Here is a 17,318-nt window from a genome sequence, read left to right as displayed (position 1 = left end):
GTAAATAAACTTTTTAAATATAACATCAAGCTTGAACCTTATTTTGACAGCATTCCTAACAAACACTAAAGAAATATTCTGATTTAAGAATCAAGCTCTAAATTCCCTCATTAACCAATTTAAACATTAACTATAATCGTGAATTATTTCCCAGCATGCTTGCTGTTTGATGGTCAATATCTATATTTTGTTTTGTAATATAGGAAGAAAATGTCAAGAAAATCACAAACTCCAATCCACATTCCATCATGAGATAAACATTTTAGAGTTGTGTTCATGAGGCCCTGAAAAAACGGAGGTCTTTAACACCTCCTTTCTCAACGACCTGACAAGATTAAGGGAAGACCTTTACCTTTTTACCTTTACAAGAGAGTGTCAGGTAAAATAAAAAAGTAAAAGAATCAAACTTGTCACACCTCTTTATTGGAAAAATGTTAAGAGTGGAAAGATTCCTGAAATGTCAGCAAACTTAAAAAACTCGACAGAATAAAAAAACTAATCGGACTAGAACTTGAAGACAACACAAGGTTCACCCCACCCGTCCAAGAACCACGTGGTCCACTTTCATCGCGTCCACTGATAAAATAGAAGAGGAAGAGAAAGAAAAAAAGGAAGAAATACGGAAAGAAAGAAAAACGGAAAGAAGGAAAAAAATAGATCGTTACAATGATGCATGGCTATCAAAGATAATGAGGGTGGTTGGCTCACTGATGCCAAGCTAAGAACTAGTTTGTATTAGTTGAACTTTTCCCTGGCTCTCGCCATTTGGAGGATCTCCTAGCAGCTCGCTAGTGGCCACCCCCATGCTGATGTCAACTCGTAATCTCGCCAGTCCACTCCACACTTTGGGGATAATTATTTCCTCCAAGATACGGATTAAATGGATGATAGTTATGGCTCACATCCTTTAAAGCCATCATTGCACAAATTTTTCAACATTTCAAGCAGCTTTACAGACAATGGGCACCGAGAGTTTTTGACGAAGCAAAATCCGTGGACTCCCACACACATCAGTCATCATCAGTAAAAATATGTGCTCAGTTTTAAAAACGAATCACAGTATTAAAAGGCTAAGTCAGCTGTTGATGTTAATTTTAATAATTATTTAAGTAGATCGACAGTAGAGGGTTCTGTGAAAATATTACAAAAAATGTTTTGGATATTTAGCTATGATGTTAGTGGTACAAATGATGCAGATGATAATACAAATGAAAAACATGATTCAGTATTAATAAAGACATTTTATAGGTTGACTTTGCATCACTGCATTTCTAAAAACTGAGAGTGTGAAGGAGGCTAACCAGCGGATTTGTGTTGAACTTTGACATGTGTGTGTGTTTTCCTTTATTTTACTCAAGATTTGAACATTTTTAATGAAATTACTTTGCTGCTTCATTTCGTGATTGTCAATTTTTATGTTGTTGCCAATATTGCATTTAGTTTTAGTGTAGTAATTCCACTCAGAATATGACTGCGACTGTGTCCTGACAATAATGATTTCTCTTTTTCCCTCTCAGCATGCGCGCGCATTGTCCTCCACACAAAAGACACTTGCAACTGATGCCAATGACAGAATTAAAGTCAGGTCTTGTCATCTCGAACAGCAGCGGAAGAAAGTTTGCCAAACTATTTCTGTGGAATGTGGAACTACAGTAATCAGCCTGGTTATTACCCGCTTCCTAATCTCTCCTCTCCTCTTTCTCTCTGACGATGCGCAAACGACCTCTCGCATTTGTCACTTCCGGTGAGAAGGTTGGAGGATTTCAGCTTTTTAAGTTGCCTTTCCTTGTTTTTGAAAGTTATCAGTGTCTTTCCTAACATGAAGAATAACTATTTTTTAAATCTCGTTTGAAACTTCACTGCCTTTGAGGAAATCAGCTGAATAAGGAAGGAGTCAAGATGTTTTTTTGTTTTTTTTAATGAGCAGCATTTTTACTGTTGTGCGAAAATTACCTCAGTATTGAAGGATGCGAAGTGCATAAAGGTCCAGTGGGGGTGTACTAATGAATGGATTAGTGCGAGACACTACTTCCCCAAATTTAAACATTCTGTTCTCGAGATGCACGAAATATGAGACAACACAGACATTAACGACCAACCTGAATGGTCTGCGGTTTTTTCAGATATCGGTGGGTAAAACTAATTTGGGAATTTCAGCTTCCAAACCCCACCCGTTAATTAATTATCCGCTAAGAAAGTACGTGATTCGCACCTGCGATCAACGAGGGCCGCTAACAGTGTACTACGTCACGCTAACAGTGTACTACGTCACGCTAATAGTGTACTATGTCACGCTAATAGTGTACTACGTCACGCTAGTGCATCATTCGCAAGGTTGCCAGCAAACCGAATGAGCAACATTAGGGATTATTCGGACTCTGAAAGTCGACATTTCTCGTGTTTAGTGGCAGTATTTTCAGAGCGGGAGGGAAGTATACAAATCACTCTGTATCTGAGCCCGAGGGTTCCCTAGTCTCTACTACATCGGAGACACACGACGATAACGACGGCGATGAGGAACGACTGGCCCGGTGAAAACGACTTCCGTAAAGTTGAAGGTGGTCAAATAAACACTTGTGTGTTCTCTCTTCCACTACAAACTACGAGCAAGAGAACACTACATTCCGCCCTGAAACACACTTACTTGAAAATGAAATTACTTAAAAACAGATTTAATTAAAATGCACGAAAACAAATTATTTCCCTAGGTAACCATTGTTTTCCTCAAAAATGTCAGAAGCTGTCTCTTCTAGACCGGTGTTTTCTTTTTGACATTTGTGAACTCCAATGTTTTTTCTCTTTATTTAATCCTTTTGATGCTTTCTCTCTCTCTCTCTCTCAATTTCCATGCGCTTGACATCTCAAACCATAAGTTTTTTCTGTTACTTTGCTAGCTGTTATTTTCTTTGTTTCGTTTCGAATCTCTGTTGGAGTAAAGCTCCTTCCATTGAGAAAGCACAGACATCTGATATTCACACTTGCTAGTACAGACATTACAGAATTATTTTTTCAAAATATTGACCGTTAAAAGTGATTCGTGCTTTTCGTGAGTGCCACGAGACTTTGTGAACCTAGAGCACTAAGTCCAATTACATTAAAGAAGGGTATCTGTTACAGAACTAACACGACACTTGTATTGTTTTGTAAAAAAAAAAGTTTTGACATGACGAGAACTCAGCATCATTGTAAGATTAAAAAAAAAAAAAAAAAAAAAAAAAAATTTTACATCCAACATGGCTTCTTTTAACTGTCGTCTGTATGTTGATCATCTTTTATGGGGACATCAAGAGACAAACCCTTGACGACCATTACAGCTCCTGTCAAGTTGAGTAGACCCTCACGCAGTCTACGTTTGCAGACGACATCGATCTGATGTTTACCAGCCCCGAATGGCAAGACCTCACCATCGGAGTCCCAGTCTGAGTGAGTCTGGAATGAGACGTGGACTTTGTTTGTCGATACGGGGAGGAGAAGTAAGGTATTCGAGAACTGTTTCAAATCAGCAATGCACGACCAGTGACTTTGCACGGTGGTTACTCTAGAGCAGACCTGGGCAAGGGGCGGCCCGCGGGCCGCATCCGGCCCGCCTCCACAACAGTGAAGCCGGTCTGGCTTGGCCATGCTACCCGGCACGATACTCGATCAGGGTACTTTTGAAGAGGTTTGGACGCCGAGGTGGGCAGAGAAAGAACTAGGTGGCAAATATGCTCACCACAGTTCAGGGACAGGCCTGGGTGGGTACCCCTATCACCTGCCGTCTCTATCCAATTGTTCTCACCCGAAGACCAGGATTTTTGGAAGTCACCAGCTATGAATAAAAAATGGGAAATGATTAGTCTTCTTTCAAATCTTTTATGTAGTCTGGTTGTTCACGGCCATTATAAGATAATGTATAAATAATTATAAAAAATGAGCCTTTCATCGTATTAACTGATTACAAACAAGTATAGTCAGCAGTCCAACAGGTCTGAAGTGGTAGACGAGAATTAAAAACGAGAAAAAAAGTTCCAGGTCCAATACCAACCGAAAGAACATCTCGAATACAAATGGTTAGTGAAACTTTTTTTTTATTCTGTTTGTTAACCTAACGATGCAGCTACATCTAAGTAAACAAGTACAACTAAAAAAATTAAAATACAGACAAAACACAAAACCCTAGCATCTTCTTTCTTATGGTACCCAGACGAGTCGTTGTACAGGTGGCAATAGACAGGAACATCTTTGATAAAGGAGAAATCAGTCTTCCTTGGAGCGTTTTTGTAAAGCTAGTCTCTTCTTTGCATGAAAACAACTTTTTGGCTTGAAGAAAAATTCCGTTTGCCAGCGACCTTAGAAATGTAGTGCAAATGTAGAAATGTTGTGTTGGTTATCAATGTCAGCAGGGGTGAGCACACAGCCTGCGGCAGTGAATTTATTTTTTGTACTGAGACAATGCACAAGAAAGAAAATTGCGTGACGCAGGAAACTGAGTAAAAACTATTCTATCATCAGGAGGACAAGAACTTCCACAGTTTCAATTAATGGCGAGCTTTGAACGGGGCTTAGAACAAAGGAATGTCCAGATGCATCTCAGATCGAAAGATTTATATTTCTCTGTGTGTGTGTATGTGAGTGTGGGGAGAAGGGTAGACAGACTGTGTGTGTGTGTGTGTGTGTGTGTGTGTCTGTCTGTTGTGTGCGTGTGTGTGTGTGTTTGTCCAGAAAGTGCAGAGCAGAAAAAGCAGATGCCCTGACGTCATTAGAGGACCGAAAAGGTCAACAGTTGTCTCTCACATTTAAATAAAATAATTACTGTCCTGAATAAACGCCGAGGTAAAAATAAAAGTGTGGTCATTCTTTCTCATTCTATACACACCCGTACACACTTTTATCCTCTTCGTACACTGTAAAAACATCAAAAATACATTATACAACAACTTGTGGACACCGCTTGCCTACTCACTGAATACCTTGGGGTAAAAATTTTAACATTGTTATTCTTCAGCAAAAATTTGTGCCAAGGGTTGTGCTTGGTCTGGAGTGAAATGAAATCCAATGAATTTTGACGAATATGGGCTTTTTCAAAGAAAAAGACAAATAAGGCATTTTGTCAATCAATCTTTTGAAATATTTTGAGATACTTAAGAACGATATGAGTGAAGTACGTTGATGACAAAGATGAAAAATTATTTTACAGGTTCGTCAGACATTTCATTATTTTATTTGCAAAAAAGAGAAACACTGTGCACACATGTATCAGTCATCGACAAAGAAAAAATGTTTGTCTGGCAGGCGATGAACTGAGGACTGAAGTGACGAAATCTCCATAGCAACATCATTCTGATTATCGATTATAATTATAAGACTGTGGACAAGTCTACATTGCCGTCGACAGCCATTGAACCATCAAGTGTTAATTATATAAACACTCAGCACCACTAATGTGTCCTCCACCCAATGTGAACCTCCTGGAGGTCCGACAGTTGACTGCGAAAACGAGGGTCACGTGATGACAAACAGCCAATCAGTGCACAGTTAATTAAGTCAGCTTCCACAGAAACTATCCATTGACCCAGTGAGAGATAATTTGAACAAAGCTCATTACCAGGCCAGACAAAGCGACCTTTCTCTTTGTCGGAAATGTTCTGTCTGCTGGAAGCTACTACTTGTTAGACAGTGGTCTGAGTTTAGCCACAGTCTGTCTTGTCATCACGAGTCTCTGAACTTTACAGTCAACTCACTTTTATTTCCTTTTATTTCTTTAACTGGTTATTGATCCCCAGGTCTTACAAAGTTGGAGAGACGAGGTGAAAACATTATAAAGGTAGAGGCCGTGGAGTTGACAATCAAGAAATATTATATTAGAACTTGAATTTAATGTAATAGACTTGGTGAAGTACAACATGAACAGTACTGCAGTCCTGGAGGATAATATCAAAAATATGTGGTTGGACTAATTTTTTTTTTAAAGAGAGTCTTAAGTAAATGAATAAATCTTTCTTAAAAACTTTCTTAGTTAACTTTAGTTAGTTTTATATTTTTAGAATTTATATTAATATATATTTATATTTTATATTTTTTTAGTTAGTTTTATATTTTTAGAATTTATATTAATATATATTTATATTTTATATTTTTTTAGTTAGTTTTATATCACAATTAGAAGAAAAAAGCCGCTCATCTTCTTGCTGAGTTCATTTAAATTTATTTTAGGTGTTATTTATTATAACACTAGTGGGGTGGAGATGGTGTTACAGTTTGATTTGTATCTTTTACTAGGGATGGATGACGAAATGTAGGAAAATATTCTTGCATGTAATAAATAAAAACATATACGACCATCAGGTTGCTATATCAGGTGTCAATAATCAGGATGCTGTGTCAGGGTGTGTCAACAATCAGGATGCTGTGTCATCAATAAGGATGCTGTGTCAGGGTGTCAACAATCAAGGTGCTGTGTCAGGGTGTCAACAATCAAGGTGCTGTGTCAGGGTGTGTCGTAGAATCTTGAGAGAATGTTATCTCACACTCACGAGCAGCTTCTATTCACTTCCCTGAACATTTCTTGATAACTTTCTATACAGAACTGTGAAATCTCCTAACGAGCTCGGAACGCTCGCATTGTTTGTTTATTTTGACACAGCGTAGGAACAAACAAAAAAATCTTGATTGAGACTGAAAGACAGAAGGTGAGCAACTTGTCGTTCATAAAAGGTGAGACGATGACTGCGGATGTTGATGGAGTTGCCAATCGATCAGCCGGTGAGGAGTGGCTAACACAGCCAAGGAGTCATTAAGGGAGGCAAGAAAACACCTGTCCCCCATTTACAGTCAACAAAGCCCACGATTCAAGCATTCCGGGACTAAAGTTCATGGGGAATTCCGACCATTTGACATGCAAATTTGGGAAGAATATTCTGATGAAAAGTTTACAAACCAACCCTTTGTGAGCAGATGAAAGGATGAATTTTAGAATTTTACACACCGACTCAACACCCGGGGTAGCTACTCTAGACAGGTACCAGAGGACGAAGGAAGAAATGTTCGATTGATTGGTTGAGTTATCAGCTAATTACATATTGTAGCTCTCCTAGGAGACCCTTGCTGTGATCTGTAATAAATATTTCGTGAATGGATATGTTTCATCTTTATTCCTTCCTCCTCCCCTCAACAGCTCCTCCCAACAGTCGTCTCCATGGAGACTCCACGCGAGAACCCAGGCAGGAGGCGATGACAGCCCCCACCTACCCCAACCCCGACCCGTCCCCTGCGAGCGAGTGTTGGGAGAAGGAGGAAAGTCCATGACGTGGCAGTCAATGAGAGCGCATGCGCGGAAACGGTCGCAAACGGCGCTGCAGGCTGCCGCGCATCCGCCGCCACAAGTTTTCCTAAACCTCTGGCGGCATGACCGACAAATGAAGTAGGTTAAACAAAGACATTTTTCTAACAAGAGGTCGGAAATGTTTGCACAGTCTGCGAAATAGCTTTTGTTGTTGTTGTTTGGTTTATTAGTGTGGTCCGGAAATATTTATTTCCTCGCTCCTGCCGTCGTCTACATGAATGTACGAGTTTGTTGGAGACAAGAAAACAAGTTTTGTTAGTAGGGGACCTGGAGAGAAAAAAACAATGCTTTATTAAAATGTTCATTCACAGGATGGAGGTTACAGAGGCAGAAGTTGTATCTTGAGGAAAACAAAATTTGGGAAGAAAGGAGTTTCTGAAGAGGTAAGATTTGTTATATCAGCATCCGACATAGGAAGAAGGAATATTTCAATAAGAAATTTTTTGCTATTTAATTTTTTTTTGCTATTCCTTGGCCATTATTTTGATGGTTGCATCTTCTTACGTTTAAAATGGAATAGTTTTCATTAATATAAAACATGGCAGTACATTCTGATTTCTCCCATTTTGAAATTTCGTTGATCGTACTCTTTATTTTTTTTATTGATTTAATATAAGTTTTTTTTACTAAAGTCAAGACTTAATATTATTTACGTTCAGTTGCTGAATTAAGTACAAAAGTATACCATATTCGACAGCCATCTGTAACACAACAAGTGACAAAAAGGGATTTTGTGTTTTGTCTTTGTCCTCTTCGTACATAGGTGGTACGTAAGACATTTACTAGAGTTCTCCGTTTTTTCTGTCAGCAGCAAATTTAATTATTCTGTTTCAGGTTAGTTTCTAGTCCTCTAGTTCTCTCTCTAATGAGCTTTGCAATTTTTATTTTGGCTGACCATGATTTCCCTTGCCATCAGCAGTTCAGCAAATGACTAATTTGTTAGTGAATCTTGTTTCATTCTGCTCACATGCTGTACCTGTCTCCAACGTTCTTGGATTTTGTCTGCCATATTTATACGGCTGGCTTTTATGAGGTTCACGAGGCTTAGGAGGTTCTAATATCTACTGTTTTGCCTATGTTTACTTTAAGCCATATTTCTGATGCAGTTTTGGTTATATTGTTATTGATATTTTCATCCTTGTGTTAGTTAAATTATATCGATGTCATTACCATAATCTAAGTCGTCCAATACTAAGTGTCCAGCGGATTCCTCTTTTTTTGTCTTTTGGTGTTTGCTGCATAAACCCGTGCATGGCCAGTATGAATAGGAATGGTGAAAGAAATCCTCCCTGTTTGACACCAGTAGAAATGTAGAAGTTGTCTGTTAACTTGCTCTTACTATAAACAACCTGGCAATGAAAATCTGTATAAACTATAATAAATTATTAATTTACAATCTTCCACAATGACCTCAAGTACATACTGTCAAATGCTTTTTCAAAGTCTAAACATGGCCTGGAGTGCTTTTCCATATTGTACAATCTTGCCTAAGCTGAAGATTTAATGACTATAAAAATAAAATCTCAGTTTGGTCCAGGTAACATCCGAGCAGCTCGGCAGGGACTCAAGAACATGGCCAATGTTGAAGATCGGCTTAAGGGCCTTAAAGCCAAAATCTCCATATCAGATGTAGACAGTACGGCCCTAACCAAACATAATTTTTTTTGTCGTTTCGAGAAATGACTTCTCTGTGAAAATTAAAGATGTGCTCAGTTCCCTTCACCCTGTCCAGAGGATTGAAATTTGTCAAGAAAATGTTGTGGAGTAGTTTCAGGAAGCAAAGACTTGCAAGGCTTCAGGTCCAGATGGTATTTGAAGCAGGACATTGCTTTTCTGCGAGCACCAGCTTAAAGGCATTATCTAACACATGTTCCGGCGCTCTATGGATTCACTCTCTGTCTCTGCTGCTTAGAAATCGTCTTCCATTGTCCTAGTTTCGGAGAAAGGTTCAGGTCAGCATCTCAATGACCTTAGACCAGTGGCCTTAACATTGTTGGTCATGAAAGCATTGGAGACAATCATCAAAGCACTGATTCTATGGTAAGGCTTTGAATGAATTTATTGTCAGGAGCGATGACAATTTCTTAGAACTTAATTTTAAGACCAAAGAAATTGTCTTTAACTTCCGTCGGAAGTCCCGTAAATATCATCCACGACAATGAGGTTGAAATTGTTCCTGGGCACCATCTTCAAAAGAGGAATTTTCTGGGATATCAACACTCAAACTGTCGTGAAGGAGGCTCAACATCGCCTCTTCCTTCTCCCAAAGCTGAAGTCTTTCTCTGTCTTCCAACAATGTCTTCAGCTCTTGTATAGATCGCACATAGAGAGAGAGCATGCTGTCCTCTTGTCTGTTTTTACAACAGTTTATCAGTGAAGGACAAGAGCAGCTTACATCGTGTTGTATCCACCTGCTCCAAAGTCACTGGGACAGCCAGGAGAGCTCTTCAGACTCTGAATAACAGACAGACACTTCTGAAACTGTCTGAAATCCTTCGTGATACAGGCATGAAGGGTTGGGGTGACTTAGGTGATTGCAATAATTGTGGATCCAGAACCCTGTTATCACAGACAAGTCACCCCAACCCTTCTTTGACAATTTTGAAGATTATACCCTTCTTCCATTCTTCTGTTTTTTTCCCGTATCTCATATTTTCTTAAATATCTTGGAGGTTCGGGATTTTCTATGTCCAGATTAAAATTTTAAGGCAAAGTCCATCATGTCCTCGGGCTTTTCCATTTTTTTGTTGTTGGATGACTTTCTTTACTTCTGTCGTTGTGATGAGACCCAGATATATTCAGGTCTTCTTCCCTTTCTGGGTACTAGCTAGTACTGGAGGACTTAGTCGGTTGAGCACTTACTCGAAATATTCCTTCCATATCTCTAGGCTTTCTTTCTTAAGTAATAATCCATCATCCCATCCTAATATTTTTTAAAGATGACTGCCATTTCTATTTTCTGTGAGTTTTTGTGAGCTTGTAAGCCAAGTTCAATTTTTTTCTGCTTCTTCGTCTGCTCTTATACAAACTTTCTTTTGTCTCTTACAGTGCTCCTCTTATTTTCTTTGTCCTTTTGGAATATTCTTTCACTGAGTTTTACTCCTTTGCAAATGATTATCACAAAGCAACACAAGAATTCCCCATTAGAATGGAAGCCTTAAGAGCTGTCTTTCAAAGCTGTCAGGGTAAGATGCCTTGTGGTGTTAAACACATGCCCAGATGCACTGACCTGGATTCTCAAGACAAATAAATTGCTTCCTACTTCAATCCTTTCGAAAGGTCAAACACAAATGTTGACAGGTCTTCCTTTGTGTCATTCACCCCCAAACGGCAATAGAATTAAATTCATTTATCCTGTAATTCGCTCAGTCATATAGAAAATCAGAGACAGTTGTCGGATGAAATAGTCGATTCTGCAATAAGAAGAGGACAGACCATAGGATGTCAAGTAGTCAAGAAGATTCTAGCAATGACACTACAATAAGAGGACAGACTAGCATGTCACAAGCCCAGTTATTATAGAAAATGTCGGGAGGTTGTTAGGGGAAACAGAAAGGAATCTTCCAGCAAGGGCAGAAGATTCCAACAAAGATTCCAACAAAGACAATGGACGGACACAGGACAGGTCTGAGGCGACACCAATAATACCAAAGTGCAAAGGAAGCAAGACCTGTGCTTCATTGAAAAATAAATGTGATTTTATTCCAGGCTATCGTGACAAAATGTCATCAGTGTGTCGGCTATGTTTCCACTTCATTATACAATCGCTTCAAACAATTGCAGACATGAAGAAAGAAATTGATAGGAAAAAAAAAAGAGAAAAGTTGACACGCGATCTCATGTCACACATATCATCATAAACTTTTCTCGGTACAGCCGCCTGGTCCTCAGAGCTCCTCTTCATGGCATCCACTGCTCCAGTAGAAGAGGAAGACAGAAAAAAGGTGGAAGACAGATCGATGCATGGCTATCAAAGATAATGAGGGTCGTGGGCACAGGGATGCCAAGCTGACAGCGAGCTAAGAACGAGTTTGTATTAGTTTCATTTTCTCTCCTCTCCCGCCATCTGGTGGATGTTGAAGTAGCATCTCAGTAGTTGCTGTTGTCAACTCGTGATCCCTCCAGTCCACTCCACACCTTGGGGAGGAACTGATTTCCTCCAAGACAAAGATTCAACGGATTAAATACCCTCTTTGTGTCGCCACCCCGACTAACATGTGAAATAAAGAAAATATTTAAAAGCCAGGAACTTTTTTTGGGGGAAACAAAAGCAAACATTTAATTAAAAATTTGCAACAATTATTTCCCGTATCGGACTCAAATAAACTTGTTTTGTGGAATAGAGTGTGGATTACATAGATGGCGCCACACTAGAGACAAGAAAATGTATCTGTAATTATTTTATCAGGAAAGGCATTAGACGGAGATTAAAATTAAAAAACAAACAAACAAACAAACAAACAAACAAACAAACAAACAAACAAACAAACAAACAAACAAACAAACAAACAAAACAAAAAACGGTTATTTGGTCTCAAATTTAGCACAATCCAAAGTAGTTATTATACAAGTCGTATTCAGAGTTTCAGCTTCGAGTTAATTTTCTCCCTCAGGGGTTCAAACTCTTGTTGCTCGTATGTTGCTGGAAGCCTTCACTTTTCCATTTCGCCGATCGTTTTTATTTTTATTCGTTTTACCATTTTCTCGCTGGTGCCGGCAATGATCAGTCGAGCTGCCAGGGAAGTTTGCGACATTCGCCGGCGTACGGCACAGACAGCAAATCTTTCCCATTTCCACATTGTCAAGAAAAATTCAAGTTAATATTTCGGAAAAAAAACTGGAGATGATTGATCCTGGCGGAACATTTTTCTAAGTCGTCGCATTCATGATGATGATGATGATAATCATTGTCGTCGTCGTCTGGTCATTGAGTGGAGAGAAGCAACAGCTAGAAGCCTGTCACACCCAAAGAGAAAATTAAAAAGTAAAAAAATAACCTTTATATGATGAGTTTATTTGGATGCAGCTAGAGACGAGGGTCGTTGGAACTGTGGTGAGTGTCGTTCGTCATGATGGCGGTGTTCAGACCCAAGGCTGTCTTCACAGACCAAGAGCTGGATTGCTCCTAATAGTATTTGCAGATGAAAGGGAAATGTGATCAAAGCATGTTTTTAAAGCACTTACACACCCTGAAATACTGGGTCAACATGGAGCATTGATTTCCACGACCTGCTCCTCTGTCTGGCAAGAATTCCAGTGACCTTTTATTGCCTTACTTGTGTAAAGACCTGTGCCTGCCTTGCATTGTAAAGGTCCTGTGATTATCTACCATTCTAAAAATCCGTGTCTGTCGAGCATTTTAGCGATCTGATCACACTGTGGAAGATTGAAAGTGTCACCAAGTCGTGTTCTCGTCAGAAGAGTCATTTTCTTTCCAGAACTGTCTGTGAAGTGAGCGCGGTTCGTGGTGTCGGTGGGTTGCCTCTCCTCTCGGTGGTCGGGTTAAACTTTGGGTCTATACCTTCTTTGTTGTTGTAGTTTCACACTTGAAAACTTTTTGTTCTCTTCCACAAACTTTCACGTCATCAGCAGAACTCCAGCAATGCACACGCCACCACGGACCCGCGTGATTTATTCATCACGTGACCTTTCCTGACATGAGCGGTCTGCACGAGAAGTCCCTGGGCTGGCTGCACGACATGTCCTAGGAACTAACTGGATGGGTAGCAGTCAGATACACTGATTAAACTGTAACAGAGTTGACCAGGTGATGTCCCTTTCTCCCTGACAGGCTGTCTGCGCTCGGTGCGCTCTCGGACCAGATCACATCGTTGAATGATCAGGATGCTTCCGACGGTTTACAGTGGAGGGGAGATCGATATTTTTGTTTTTTAATCGGGGTCTACATTACGATATTAAACAAACATTAATCAATAAAATAAAACAAGATCTTACAAACAGAATTTGAACAGTGTTCAGCCAGACATCACCCTCCACACACACCCACGCACGCTGAGAAAGCTTTTCTGCTTATCTAGCAGATCCACCTTTCAAATTTTGTGCCCTTGGGGACATTCTAGCAGAAAACGTGGATAGCATTCATAATTTATTTATCGATTACATCCCTAGGAGACCTAATTTCTGAATTGAATTACACGGACATGCCTTTATATCTTATAAATTACAGTAAAGCCACAAAAAAGCTTTGAAGACGAAGGATGCTTCTGGCGAGGTTATTTGGTTGTAGAAGGAGGTCATCTTAATATCAACTGAAATATTGAAAGACAGTTCCAGCTTTGACCAGAAAGTTCCATTGAAAATTTGCATATTTTAAGGGGAAGGCTCGGTGTTAGAATGTTTCATCAAAAAATAAAATTTGAAAAGAAACCAGGCCACCAGACTTCTTTTGTCTTCGAAGAAACATTAAATCTCGAGAGTTTCACGAGCATCCAAATGAGGATTTTCCAAGGCTCTTCCTCCAGTAGGTTTATTGTTCTTACTACTACAAACAAATTTTATTAGAAAGGTCACGAGACTGAACTTATTTGTTGAAGTTAATTTGCTGGAAAGAAAAGATCCTCAGAGAAGTTACTCAATTGCACAATTATAAGGAAAGAAAGTTGTTTTTGTTCTCCTGATGTGTCTCAGAGACATTCTAAGGGTCTCATTAGTGCTTCGGATACTTAAAGTTCTAGTGGCTTCAATTTTTGTTGACTGGTGTATGATACTGTTTCTCTTGCTGAGATCACTATCCTCGTCCTGTACTGTGTCTGTATTTGTGGGTTTCCACTATCCACTGTCTGGTCAAAGGTCCAGAAACGAGAAATCTTTTTTTATTCCTTTTGTAACTGCTCCGTTGTTTGTTTAAAATGTCTTCCTTTTAATTTTCTTTCTTTCTTTGGATTTCAACGATTACAGCGAAGAAGGAACAGACTGAGGTGGTTGGACAATATGGTTGATTGGTTTAATGAAGACTAGAGGTTCACAGGGGTTGGGGAAAGTCTCATGGACATCGTACTATCATATTTATCCGATGTTACACTTGTCAGTCCGTTACAGAGAGTATAAGATGTACATGTGCGTGTGTGTCTGCACACATTTATGTCCATACTTTTGTGAGTGTGTGCAAAGGAGACCTGTCTCCTTCCGGTGGTTACTGTTCCTGATGTTTAAAACATCTTGTCTTGTGTCTCCGACAGATTTGTTTGCCGTGTGGATGCCTTGGTCCACTTCCTCCATCCTCCTTGGGTCAGACGCCTGCTATTATCCTCTCATATTTCCCGTCGATCCCAACTTAGCCTCGTTCCTATAATTCAGGACATTTCCCGGTGACCTGAAAGAATACAGACCCAGAGAATTAGGTTTGTACTCCTATTAACTGGTTGGTCGCAATTTTGAAGTCCAGTAGACAGGACCATTGAGTTGCTGTCTCCACCATCTCCTCTGTAATCACAGGACAAAGAGGTAACCCAGGACAGCAAGTGCATCTCGGAATGTTTGTGTTGAATTTACTGCAAAGCCTCATTTTAGCTGCTTGAATGACCGTTACAGCATTTACATCCCTTCCCGTGATTCATTAAGGCAATGACACAAACTAAAGAAGATTGGAAGGAGACTACTCAGTGTATAATCGTTTTACAGCCAGGACAGTGAGAACAGAAAATTAACTCGGGAAAAGGATTATCTTGATGTATTTCGTCAATTTTCTTGAACATTTTTGACAATCATTGATTTGTGCTTATTAACACCTTTCGCTGGAAATCCTAGACAAGTGTCGGTTATGTCCATCCTCTTGATAAGTGTGTTGTATAAAGATTCAATGTTGTTTTTCCAAGAGTTCAAACAGTCTCCTTTACAGAAATGGTTATTTTAAAATTAAACTTACAGAAAAAATAAGTGAAAGGTAAAAGGATGTGAACCTTGGTAAAATAAGTTTATACTGAAAATAAACATACACACAATGCCCAGTCTATGCAGTGTCCATACAAGTTGCACAACTTGCCATTGCTGATGGAGGTCAGGATTGCACCTCTGAGTCTTTCACACACAAAAATCACTCAGGAACTCAGGAATATGTAGCAGACATTTTGTTTGTATGAGTGTATCGTAGACCACTCGCTTTACTAGTGTATGGTAGGCCAATTCCTTTTACTTATTTTTTTGTTAGTGTATTGTAGACTAGTTCTTTTACCAAGTGTTCGTGATTGTAGACCACTGTACAAACAGACCACTTGTTTTTTAGATTGACAGAGATGTTCTCAGTATGAGCGCCATAAAACAAGGCATCTGTCACTGTTCGAATGGATTTTTGCCCACAGAAGTCGTTAGCAGGTCGTCTGGCAGGCCTTGTTACACACCCACACACCAGCATCTTATCAGCTTTTTTACGAAAGCTTGTTGCTTCTAATCAAAGCTCATCTCTATTTGTTTAATCTGGCGAGGTCGTAGCTTGGAGAACAACTTGATCGTATAAAGACAACATACCAATCTTAATACAGAACTTGTCTTGAAGCTTTAGTCTCTTAACAATTTAGTTCACTGCATTAAATCTTTTTCTTTAACGAGGTGCGAATTATTTTTAAGTTCCCATGCATTTACTACATCAAATCCTTGTAAAAAAATAGGGCAGGTGCACATCCTCTGTACACCACTAATCGGATGTAAGAAAGCTTTAGAGATTGTCTTTGTTTTTTTTTCAGTTGTACCTTGAGACCTCTACATCTAGTGAGCATGTGCCCATGGCATCGGGCCTAAGTTTCTTGCAGCTGCACATCACACCACGCCAGTTAATTTTCAAAAGGACTGTCGCTTCAGGATTTTTCTTGCTCTTTCCACTCTAGAATTAGTTGAACTTGGCTGCGGGTTCCTTCGCTTTTATTCATTAATTTTTATTTTTATTTTTTTTGTTTTTTAGTTGAGTTAAAAAGCTGAGTGATACGTTAACTTGAAACAATGAATATTTTATCGCTAGCAGCAATCCGAGATGATGATGAGATGATGCCATGATGATGAGATTGATGATAGATGAGTATTGTTTGATGAATAGCGGATGATGTGATGATGAGAGGAGGAGGAGGACGAGAATGTTAGGGGAGGATGACGACGACGACGACGATGTAGTGTTAATGACATGATGATGATCGATGAATGACATGATGATTGATGATGGAGCTCGTATAAGTCTACGTGCTCATGTCATGACTGACAGCTGTAGTCCAAAGCTAGATCAGATGGATGTAAGAGTGGGACCAGTAATGGAATGCCACAAGAAAAGCCGCCAAGCAGCACTGCCCCGTGAAAAAAGCGAGAACTACATCAAACCTAGATTCACAGTGATGCAGTGAATGCTGGAAAGTATCAAGTCAAACATCTCGTTCCTCACAAGAATGTCATTCCACATAGACTCACCAGTGCGCTTTCCTATCGCCATTAAACCGTTATTAACCACACAACGACTAGTTGATGAGACGTTTGTTGCGATACCTCATCTAATATTTCAACTTAATATTTTTTTGGATCTGGACTTATAGCATATATCATCTTGATGTTACAATAGGTTTTGAATATGTTCAGCTGATCAAGAAATTATAAGAGTAGGAGCTAGCGTATCACCTTTCTTAACTTCGTTCAACATTAATCATAGAGACACATCGATTCAAATGGTGTTGTCCTCTGTTTCTCAACATGTAGCAGAAGCGTCATTATGTAGTCGATGCCGATGCCCTGGTTATCTCTTCACTACAGATGAAGTACGTTTTTATCTATCTTCCTGACAGTCTCCTCTTATTTGTACCGAATAATTCGTCTTCTATACTAATATGCACACCACCAGTACCACCCTAACTCTGTCGTTATTTGCTATAATATTTACTTATGTGGGGTTCATGTTTTATAGTTGACTGTCTTCAATTCTCGTGTTTGTTGTATTTGCCTCCACTTGTCTTATACGAGTTGGACCCTAAGCTAATTGTTTGATGAGAAAATTATTATTAAAAAT

At 39.3% G+C, this 17,318-nt stretch overlaps 1 protein-coding gene across 1 annotated transcript in view; it reads left to right on the top strand.

Annotated features, from left to right (window-relative positions):
• Positions 1–7,375: 7,375 nt before the first annotated feature.
• LOC112555790 (CX3C chemokine receptor 1-like) overlaps positions 7,376–17,318 on the top strand; it is a 23,620-nt gene continuing 13,677 nt past the window's right edge. Inside the window, exon 1 of the mRNA XM_025224305.1 lies at positions 7,376–7,704. The gene's annotated coding sequence lies outside the window, so the exon portion shown is untranslated. The remainder of the gene's footprint in view (positions 7,705–17,318) is intronic.

Source organism: Pomacea canaliculata, linkage group LG14 (assembly GCF_003073045.1).
Source record: "Pomacea canaliculata isolate SZHN2017 linkage group LG14, ASM307304v1, whole genome shotgun sequence".
NCBI lineage: Eukaryota > Metazoa > Mollusca > Gastropoda > Architaenioglossa > Ampullariidae > Pomacea > Pomacea canaliculata.
Note: the sequence above shows the minus strand (reverse complement) of the source record. Positions and strands in the feature narration are given on the sequence as shown.